This window comes from Ambystoma mexicanum, chromosome 8 (assembly GCF_040938575.1).
Source record: "Ambystoma mexicanum isolate Mex_15411 chromosome 8, UKY_AmexF1_1, whole genome shotgun sequence".
Classification (NCBI taxonomy): domain Eukaryota; kingdom Metazoa; phylum Chordata; class Amphibia; order Caudata; family Ambystomatidae; genus Ambystoma; species Ambystoma mexicanum.
Genome location: NC_090929.1, coordinates 481,854,623 through 481,864,970, shown reverse-complemented (window position 1 = coordinate 481,864,970; position 10,348 = coordinate 481,854,623).

Sequence of the window (10,348 nt, the reverse complement as noted above, 5' to 3'; positions counted from 1 at the left end):
TAAAGAGCGGAGTAAAAGAGGAAGAAGGAAGGCGAAGGGAGTTGAAGGAGAGTAAGACTTGAGGTGGATGGGAGAGGTAGGTGAAGATGCGACAAAAGAAGGGAAAGAGGAGAGCAGCGTAAAAAGGGGAAAACTAGCAATGGGGGAAAAGCAGAGATGGAAGGTGAGACACAAGAGAAAGGAAGAAATTACTTGGAGAACAGTTTAAAAGGTACAGACAAAATCGGTGTAGGAAGAGGGCCACCGATGGAGGAACATTTTTGGAAAGGTACTGAGGAAGAAAAGGAAGGTGGAGGAAGGAAGAAGTGCAGAAGGTGGACCCTGAAAATAGGATAAATGCTGTGAACGAAAGCCTGTGTCCATTAAGTATTATGCTAGCTGGTGCCTGGATGTACATCTTAACCTAATACCTAGCCCATCAAAAGTAGAGAGGGGTATTGGAAAGATGAGGAGGAGTGCAGTACCCTGGGTAAACCAACTTGACCGTGGTTTAACTCTCAACACCAAGCTGAGTGGGCCTGTCTTCGGTTTCTGGCCCTGCCGATGCATCACATCATCAGTTTCTGGCCCCTGGAAGGGCCTATCTTTGTCTTCAAGCCCAGGAGTGCCAGCGCATCTTCAAGCCCGGGACAGACAAATGGTCTTTCTGGCCAGGAGAGCAAACAAATCTTCATGCCCAATAGGGCCAATTCGTCGTCAATCCGAGGCGGATCAACCCATGCTCATATAGAGCACTAGAGGGGGACTAACTGAAGCATTCCCACTTGGCAATACAACTCTAGTTGAGTAATGTTAGAATACGGAAAGTGGCCATGGGATTAAAGTCCTCTAGAAGAAAGGGGGACTCCTTACAGTGTTAGGAATGTCAGCAGACGGAATCCTATGGGTGTGGAATGTGAACAGAGAACACTAAAAGAGAATGCAAGGCAAGTTGTATGGTGGTTGGTGTAAGGGGGAGGACAGAGAGAGTTGTTACAGCATAAAAATGAACTTAAAAGAAATTAAGTCACACATACTGGCTGTGTTCTGGTTCACTTCCTTAACAGGTGATGAGTTGCGGCAATGACAAAGAGCCTGCACTTGCCATTGAGTGTGGTTGCCCTGGCTGAACAGGTACAGGGTTAGTTGCACAGTCAAAATGGTAGCTCAGTGGGACTCTCCAGGCATGTATTGGGGATTATCTGGGCTGTGCGTGAGCCTATGAGGACACAGGAAGCACCCTAGCAGCATAGCCGTGCATGCAGACGACAGAACACGTGATCCAAGGACGCATTGTCCGGTGTTGCAAGTTGTTACCTGACAATTTTAGACATGATAAGGAGTTGACATGTCTGTTGCTTAGCTATGTAACAAGCTGAAGGCCTTCACTGCGGACACTGCGCTCCGTGCTGTGCCTGTCCCACGTGCACTGTAGCGACCGAAAGAAACACTTGCACACATAAAGAAGGGAGCATGCCGTAGCACAATTGGCTGTTACTCTTGAGAGGTGTTTTTTCATTGCACTTTAAAAGGGAGATTACAGACATTTGTCCCTGTGAACAAGGTGACAAATACCAAGAGCACAAAAATAGGGAAGCAACAGAAATGAATTCAAAGATTATGGGAAATATACCAGGCACTGGGTTATTCCTAGGTTATTAAATCGAAAGAAAGATTCCAGAAGCATATGTTAGCAGTATATGGTCCTAATTATTTGAGTAAAAAGAAAGAGGCACTGTTTCTTTGTCGAGGTCGGGCTGGACAACAATTTCTTAAAACTAGCTGAATGCATCAAGATGGGCAACCAGCTTGATGTATGCATAGCCAAGATGGACAAGCATTACGAGGTGAAGGGGAATAACATTTTGGCTTGTTATCAATTTTCCATCAGACAACAGAAATGTTGTGAGACCATTGAGGAGTTTGTTACAGCACTGTGAGGGTTGGCTATAAAGTGTTGTTTTGAACATTATCAGAAAGAGGACATTCGGGACAAGTTGATGATCAACAGGAGATCAATTGGTCCCCTCGTCTAATGGGAACTAGCCCACTCACACTGAAGTAGCTATTTCCCATTAGAGAAACGGCCCTCTGACCTGGAGAGGCAGAAAAGTCGGAGAGCCATTTCTCTAATGGGAAATAGCTGCTTCAGTGTGAGTGACCTAGTTCCCATTAGACAAGAGGACCTTTCTGCCTCTGCAGGTCGGAGGGCCGCTTCTCTAATGGGAAATAGCTGCTTCAGTGTGAGTGGGCTAGTTCCCATTAGCAGAGAGGACCTTTTTGCCTTTCCAGGTCGGAGGGCCGTTTCTCTAATGGGAAATAGCTGCTTCAGTGTGAGTGGGCTAGTTCCCATCAGCCGAGAGGACCTTTCTGCCTTTCCAGGTCAGAGGGCCCTTTCTCTAATGGGAAATAGCTGCTTCAGTCTGAGTGGGCTAGTTCCCATTAGACGAGAGGACCTTTCTGCCTCTGCAGGTCGGAGGGCCGCTTCTCTAATGGGAAATAGCTGCTTCAGTGTGAGTGGGCTAGTTCCCTTTAGACGAGAGGACCTTTTTGCCTTTCCAGGTCGGAGGGCCGTTTCTCTAATGGGAAATAGCTGCTTCAGTCTGAGTGGGCTAGTTCCCATTAGCCGAGAGGACCTTTCTGCCTCTGCAGGTCGGAGGGCCGCTTCTCTAATGGGAAATAGCTGCTTCAGTGTGAGTGGACTAGTTCCCATTAGACGAGAGGACCTTTCTGCCTCTGCAGGTCGGAGGGCCGCTTCTCTAATGGGAAATAGCTGCTTCAGTGTGAGTGGGCTAGTTCCCATTAGCCGAGAGGACCTTTTTGCCTTTCCAGGTCGGAGGGCCGTTTCTCTAATGGGAAATAGCTGCTTCAGTGTGAGTGGGCTAGTTCCCATTAGCTGAGAGGACCTTTCTGCCTTTCCAGGTCGGAGGGCCCTTTCTCTAATGGGAAATAGCTGCTTCAGTCTGAGTGGGCTAGTTCCCATTAGACGAGAGGACCTTTCTGCCTCTGCAGGTCGGAGGGCCGCTTCTCTAATGGGAAATAGCTGCTTCAGTGTGAATGGGCTAGTTCCCATTAGCCGAGAGGACCTTTCTGCCTTTCCAGGTCGGAGGGCCGTTTCTCTAATGGGAAATAGCTGCTTCAGTGTGAGTGGGCTAGTTCCCATTAGACGAGAGGACCTTTTTGCCTTTCCAGGTCGGAGGGCCGTTTCTCTAATGGGAAATAGCTGCTTCAGTGTGAATGGGCTAGTTCCCATTAGACGAGAGGACCTTTTTGCCTTTCCAGGTCGGAGGGCCCTTTCTCTAATGGGAAATAGCTGCTTCAGTCTGAGTGGGCTAGTTCCCATTAGACGAGAGGACCTTTCTGCCTCTGCAGGTCGGAGGGCCGCTTCTCTAATGGGAAATAGCTGCTTCAGTGTGAATGGGCTAGTTCCCATTAGACGAGAGGACCTTTTTGCCTTTCCAGGTCGGAGGGCCCTTTCTCTAATGGGAAATAGCTGCTTCAGTCTGAGTGGGCTAGTTCCCATTAGCCGAGAGGACCTTTCTGCCTCTGCAGGTCGGAGGGCCGCTTCTCTAATGGGAAATAGCTGCTTCAGTGTGAGTGGCCTAGTTCCCATTAGACAAGAGGACCTTTCTGCCTCTGCAGGTCGGAGGGCCGCTTCTCTAATGGGAAATAGCTGCTTCAGTGGGAGTGGGCTAGTTCCCATTAGCCGAGAGGACCTTTCTGCCTCTGCAGGTCGGAGGGCCGCTTCTCTAATGGGAAATAGCTGCTTCAGTGTGAGTGGGCTAGTTCCCATTAGCCGAGAGGACCTTTCTGCCTTTCCAGGTCGGAGGGCCCTTTCTCTAATGGGAAATAGCTGCTTCAGTCTGAGTGGGCTAGTTCCCATTAGCCGAGAGGACCTTTCTGCCTCTGCAGGTCGGAGGGCCGCTTCTCTAATGGGAAATAGCTGCTTCAGTGTGAGTGGGCTAGTTCCCATTAGACGAGAGGACCTTTTTGCCTTTCCAGGTCGGAGGGCCGTTACTCTAATGGGAAATAGCTGCTTCAGTGTGAATGGGCTAGTTCCCGTTAAACGAGAGGACCTTTTTGCCTTTCCAGGTCGGAGGGCCGTTTCTCTAATGGGAAATAGCTGCTTCAGTGTGAGTGGGCTAGTTCCCATTAGCCGAGAGGACCTTTCTGCCTTTCCAGGTCGGAGGGCCGTTTCTCTAATGGGAAATAGCTGCTTCAGTGTGAGTGGGCTAGTTCCCATTAGACAAGAGGACCTTTCTGCCTTTCCAGGTCGGAGGGCCGTTTCTCTAATGGGAAATAGCTGCTTCAGTGTGAGTGGGCTAGTTCCCATTAGCCGAGAGGACCTTTCTGCCTTTCCAGGTCGGAGGGCCGTTTCTCTAATGGGAAATAGCTGCTTCAGTGTGAGTGGGCTAGTTCCCATTAGCCGAGAGGACCTTTCTGCCTTTCCAGGTCGGACGGCCCTTTCTCTAATGGGAAATAGCTGCTTCAGTCTGAGTGGGCTAGTTTCCATTAGACGAGAGGACCTTTCTGCCTCTGCAGGTCGGAGGGCCGCTTCTCTAATGGGAAATAGCTGCTTCAGTGTGAATGGCCTAGTTCCCATTAGACGAGAGGACCTTTCTGCCTCTGCAGGTCGGAGGGCCGCTTCTCTAATGGGAAATAGCTGCTTCAGTGTGAATGGGCTAGTTCCCATTAGCCGAGAGGACCTTTTTGCCTTTCCAGGTCGGAGGGCCGTTTCTCTAATGGGAAATAGCTGCTTCAGTCTGAGTGGGCTAGTTCCCATTAGCCGAGAGGACCTTTCTGCCTCTTCAGGTCGGAGGGCCGCTTCTCTAATGGGAAATAGCTGCTTCAGTGTGAGTGGCCTAGTTCCCATTAGACGAGAGGACCTTTCTGCCTCTGCAGGTCGGAGGGCCGCTTCTCTAATGGGAAATAGCTGCTTCAGTGTGAGTGGGCTAGTTCCCATTAGCCGAGAGGACCTTTTTGCCTTTCCAGGTCGGAGGGCCGCTTCTCTAATGGGAAATAGCTGCTTCAGTGTGAGTGGGCTAGTTCCCATTAGCCGAGAGAACCTTTCTGCCTTTCCAGGTCGGAGGGCCCTTTCTCTAATGGGAAATAGCTGCTTCAGTCTGAGTGGGCTAGTTCCCATTAGACGAGAGGACCTTTCTGCCTCTGCAGGTCGGAGGGCCGCTTCTCTAATGGGAAATAGCTGCTTCAGTGTGAGTGGGCTAGTTCCCATTAGACGAGAGGACCTTTTTGCCTTTCCAGGTCGGAGGGCCGTTTCTCTAATGGGAAATAGCTGCTTCAGTCTGAGTGGGCTAGTTCCCATTAGCCGAGAGGACCTTTCTGCCTCTGCAGGTCGGAGGGCCGCTTCTCTAATGGGAAATAGCTGCTTCAGTGTGAGTGACCTAGTTCCCATTAGACAAGAGGACCTTTCTGCCTCTGCAGGTCGGAGGGCCGCTTCTCTAATGGGAAATAGCTGCTTCAGTGTGAGTGGGCTAGTTCCCATTAGCAGAGAGGACCTTTTTGCCTTTCCAGGTCGGAGGGCCGTTTCTCTAATGGGAAATAGCTGCTTCAGTGTGAGTGGGCTAGTTCCCATTAGCCGAGAGGACCTTTCTGCCTTTCCAGGTCAGAGGGCCCTTTCTCTAATGGGAAATAGCTGCTTCAGTCTGAGTGGGCTAGTTCCCATTAGACGAGAGGACCTTTCTGCCTCTGCAGGTCGGAGGGCCGCTTCTCTAATGGGAAATAGCTGCTTCAGTGTGAGTGGGCTAGTTCCCTTTAGACGAGAGGACCTTTTTGCCTTTCCAGGTCGGAGGGCCGTTTCTCTAATGGGAAATAGCTGCTTCAGTCTGAGTGGGCTAGTTCCCATTAGCCGAGAGGACCTTTCTGCCTCTGCAGGTCGGAGGGCCGCTTCTCTAATGGGAAATAGCTGCTTCAGTGTGAGTGGACTAGTTCCCATTAGACGAGAGGACCTTTCTGCCTCTGCAGGTCGGAGGGCCGCTTCTCTAATGGGAAATAGCTGCTTCAGTGTGAGTGGGCTAGTTCCCATTAGCCGAGAGGACCTTTTTGCCTTTCCAGGTCGGAGGGCCGTTTCTCTAATGGGAAATAGCTGCTTCAGTGTGAGTGGGCTAGTTCCCATTAGCTGAGAGGACCTTTCTGCCTTTCCAGGTCGGAGGGCCCTTTCTCTAATGGGAAATAGCTGCTTCAGTCTGAGTGGGCTAGTTCCCATTAGACGAGAGGACCTTTCTGCCTCTGCAGGTCGGAGGGCCGCTTCTCTAATGGGAAATAGCTGCTTCAGTGTGAATGGGCTAGTTCCCATTAGCCGAGAGGACCTTTCTGCCTTTCCAGGTCGGAGGGCCGTTTCTCTAATGGGAAATAGCTGCTTCAGTGTGAGTGGGCTAGTTCCCATTAGACGAGAGGACCTTTTTGCCTTTCCAGGTCGGAGGGCCGTTTCTCTAATGGGAAATAGCTGCTTCAGTGTGAATGGGCTAGTTCCCATTAGACGAGAGGACCTTTTTGCCTTTCCAGGTCGGAGGGCCCTTTCTCTAATGGGAAATAGCTGCTTCAGTCTGAGTGGGCTAGTTCCCATTAGACGAGAGGACCTTTCTGCCTCTGCAGGTCGGAGGGCCGCTTCTCTAATGGGAAATAGCTGCTTCAGTGTGAATGGGCTAGTTCCCATTAGACGAGAGGACCTTTTTGCCTTTCCAGGTCGGAGGGCCCTTTCTCTAATGGGAAATAGCTGATTCAGTCTGAGTGGGCTAGTTCCCATTAGCCGAGAGGACCTTTCTGCCTCTGCAGGTCGGAGGGCCGCTTCTCTAATGGGAAATAGCTGCTTCAGTGTGAGTGGCCTAGTTCCCATTAGACAAGAGGACCTTTCTGCCTCTGCAGGTCGGAGGGCCGCTTCTCTAATGGGAAATAGCTGCTTCAGTGGGAGTGGGCTAGTTCCCATTAGCCGAGAGGACCTTTCTGCCTCTGCAGGTCGGAGGGCCGCTTCTCTAATGGGAAATAGCTGCTTCAGTGTGAGTGGGCTAGTTCCCATTAGCCGAGAGGACCTTTCTGCCTTTCCAGGTCGGAGGGCCCTTTCTCTAATGGGAAATAGCTGCTTCAGTCTGAGTGGGCTAGTTCCCATTAGCCGAGAGGACCTTTCTGCCTCTGCAGGTCGGAGGGCCGCTTCTCTAATGGGAAATAGCTGCTTCAGTGTGAGTGGGCTAGTTCCCATTAGACGAGAGGACCTTTTTGCCTTTCCAGGTCGGAGGGCCGTTACTCTAATGGGAAATAGCTGCTTCAGTGTGAATGGGCTAGTTCCCGTTAAACGAGAGGACCTTTTTGCCTTTCCAGGTCGGAGGGCCGTTTCTCTAATGGGAAATAGCTGCTTCAGTGTGAGTGGGCTAGTTCCCATTAGCCGAGAGGACCTTTCTGCCTTTCCAGGTCGGAGGGCCGTTTCTCTAATGGGAAATAGCTGCTTCAGTGTGAGTGGGCTAGTTCCCATTAGACAAGAGGACCTTTCTGCCTTTCCAGGTCGGAGGGCCGTTTCTCTAATGGGAAATAGCTGCTTCAGTGTGAGTGGGCTAGTTCCCATTAGCCGAGAGGACCTTTCTGCCTTTCCAGGTCGGAGGGCCGTTTCTCTAATGGGAAATAGCTGCTTCAGTGTGAGTGGGCTAGTTCCCATTAGCCGAGAGGACCTTTCTGCCTTTCCAGGTCGGACGGCCCTTTCTCTAATGGGAAATAGCTGCTTCAGTCTGAGTGGGCTAGTTTCCATTAGACGAGAGGACCTTTCTGCCTCTGCAGGTCGGAGGGCCGCTTCTCTAATGGGAAATAGCTGCTTCAGTGTGAATGGCCTAGTTCCCATTAGCCGAGAGGACCTTTCTGCCTTTCCAGGTCGGAGAGCCATTTCTCTAATGGGAAATAGCTGCTTCAGTGTGAGTGGGCTAGTTCCCATTAGCCGAGAGGACCTTTCTGCCTTTCCAGGTCGGAGGGCCCTTTCTCTAATGAGAAATAGCTGCTTCAGTGTGAGTGGGCTAGTTCCCATTAGACGAGAGGACCTTTTTGCCTTTCCAGGTCGGAGGGCCGTTTCTCTAATGGGAAATAGCTGCTTCAGTGTGAGTGGGCTAGTTCCCATTAGCCGAGAGGACCTTTCTACCTTTCCAGGTCGGAGGGCCCTTTCTCTAATGGGAAATAGCTGCTTCAGTCTGAGGGGGCTAGTTCCCATTAGACGAGAGGACCTTTCTGCCTCTGCAGGTCGGAGGTCCGCTTCTCTAATGGGAAATAGCTGCTTCAGTGTGAATGGGCTAGTTCCCATTAGACGAGAGGACCTTTTTGCCTTTCCAGGTCGGAGGGCCGTTTCTCTAATGGGAAGTAGCTGCTTCAGTGTGAGTGGGCTAGTTCCCATTAACCGAGAGGACCTTTCTACCTTTCTAGGTCGGAGGGCCCTTTCTCTAATGGGAAATAGCTGCTTCAGTCTGAGGGGGCTAGTTCCCATTAGACGAGAGGACCTTTCTGCCTCTGCAGGTCGGAGGGCCGTTTCTCTAATGGGAAATAGCTGCTTCAGTGTGAGTGGGTTAGTTCCCATTAGACAAGAGGACCTTTCTGCCTTTCCAGGTCGGAGGGCCGTTTCTCTAATGGGAAATAGCTGCTTCAGTGTGAGTGGGCTAGTTCCCATTAGCCGAGAGGACCTTTCTGCCTTTCCAGGTCGGAGGGCCGTTTCTCTAATGGGAAATAGCTGCTTCAGTGTGAGTGGGCTAGTTCCCATTAGCCGAGAGGACCTTTTTGCCTTTCCAGGTCGGAGGGCCGTTACTCTAATGGGAAATAGCTGCTTCAGTGTGAATGGGCTAGTTCCCGTTAAACGAGAGGACCTTTTTGCCTTTCCAGGTCGGAGGGCCGTTTCTCTAATGGGAAATAGCTGCTTCAGTGTGAGTGGGCTAGTTCCCATTAGCCGAGAGGACCTTTCTGCCTTTCCAGGTCGGAGGGCCGTTTCTCTAATGGGAAATAGCTGCTTCAGTGTGAGTGGGCTAGTTCCCATTAGACAAGAGGACCTTTCTGCCTTTCCAGGTCGGAGGGCCGTTTCTCTAATGGGAAATAGCTGCTTCAGTGTGAGTGGGCTAGTTCCCATTAGCCGAGAGGACCTTTCTGCCTTTCCAGGTCGGAGGGCCGTTTCTCTAATGGGAAATAGCTGCTTCAGTGCGAGTGGGCTAGTTCCCATTAGCCGAGAGGACCTTTCTGCCTTTCCAGGTCGGACGGCCCTTTCTCTAATGGGAAATAGCTGCTTCAGTCTGAGTGGGCTAGTTTCCATTAGACGAGAGGACCTTTCTGCCTCTGCAGGTCGGAGGGCCGCTTCTCTAATGGGAAATAGCTGCTTCAGTGTGAATGGCCTAGTTCCCATTAGCCGAGAGGACCTTTCTGCCTTTCCAGGTCGGAGAGCCATTTCTCTAATGGGAAATAGCTGCTTCAGTGTGAGTGGGCTAGTTCCCATTAGCCGAGAGGACCTTTCTGCCTTTCCAGGTCGGAGGGCCCTTTCTCTAATGAGAAATAGCTGCTTCAGTGTGAGTGGGCTAGTTCCCATTAGACGAGAGGACCTTTTTGCCTTTCCAGGTCGGAGGGCCGTTTCTCTAATGGGAAATAGCTGCTTCAGTGTGAGTGGGCTAGTTCCCATTAGCCGAGAGGACCTTTCTACCTTTCCAGGTCGGAGGGCCCTTTCTCTAATGGGAAATAGCTGCTTCAGTCTGAGGGGGCTAGTTCCCATTAGACGAGAGGACCTTTCTGCCTCTGCAGGTCGGAGGTCCGCTTCTCTAATGGGAAATAGCTGCTTCAGTGTGAATGGGCTAGTTCCCATTAGACGAGAGGACCTTTTTGCCTTTCCAGGTCGGAGGGCCGTTTCTCTAATGGGAAGTAGCTGCTTCAGTGTGAGTGGGCTAGTTCCCATTAACCGAGAGGACCTTTCTACCTTTCTAGGTCGGAGGGCCCTTTCTCTAATGGGAAATAGCTGCTTCAGTCTGAGGGGGCTAGTTCCCATTAGACGAGAGGACCTTTCTGCCTCTGCAGGTCGGAGGGCCGTTTCTCTAATGGGAAATAGCTGCTTCAGTGTGAGTGGGTTAGTTCCCATTAGACAAGAGGACCTTTCTGCCTTTCCAGGTCGGAGGGCCGTTTCTCTAATGGGAAATAGCTGCTTCAGTGTGAGTGGGCTAGTTCCCATTAGCCGAGAGGACCTTTCTGCCTTTCCAGGTCGGAGGGCCGTTTCTCTAATGGGAAATAGCTGCTTCAGTGTGAGTGGGCTAGTTCCCATTAGCCGAGAGGACCTTTCTGCCTTTCCAGGTCAGAGGGCCCTTTCTCTAATGGGAAATAGCTGCTTCAGTCTGAGTGGGCTAGTTTCCATTAGACG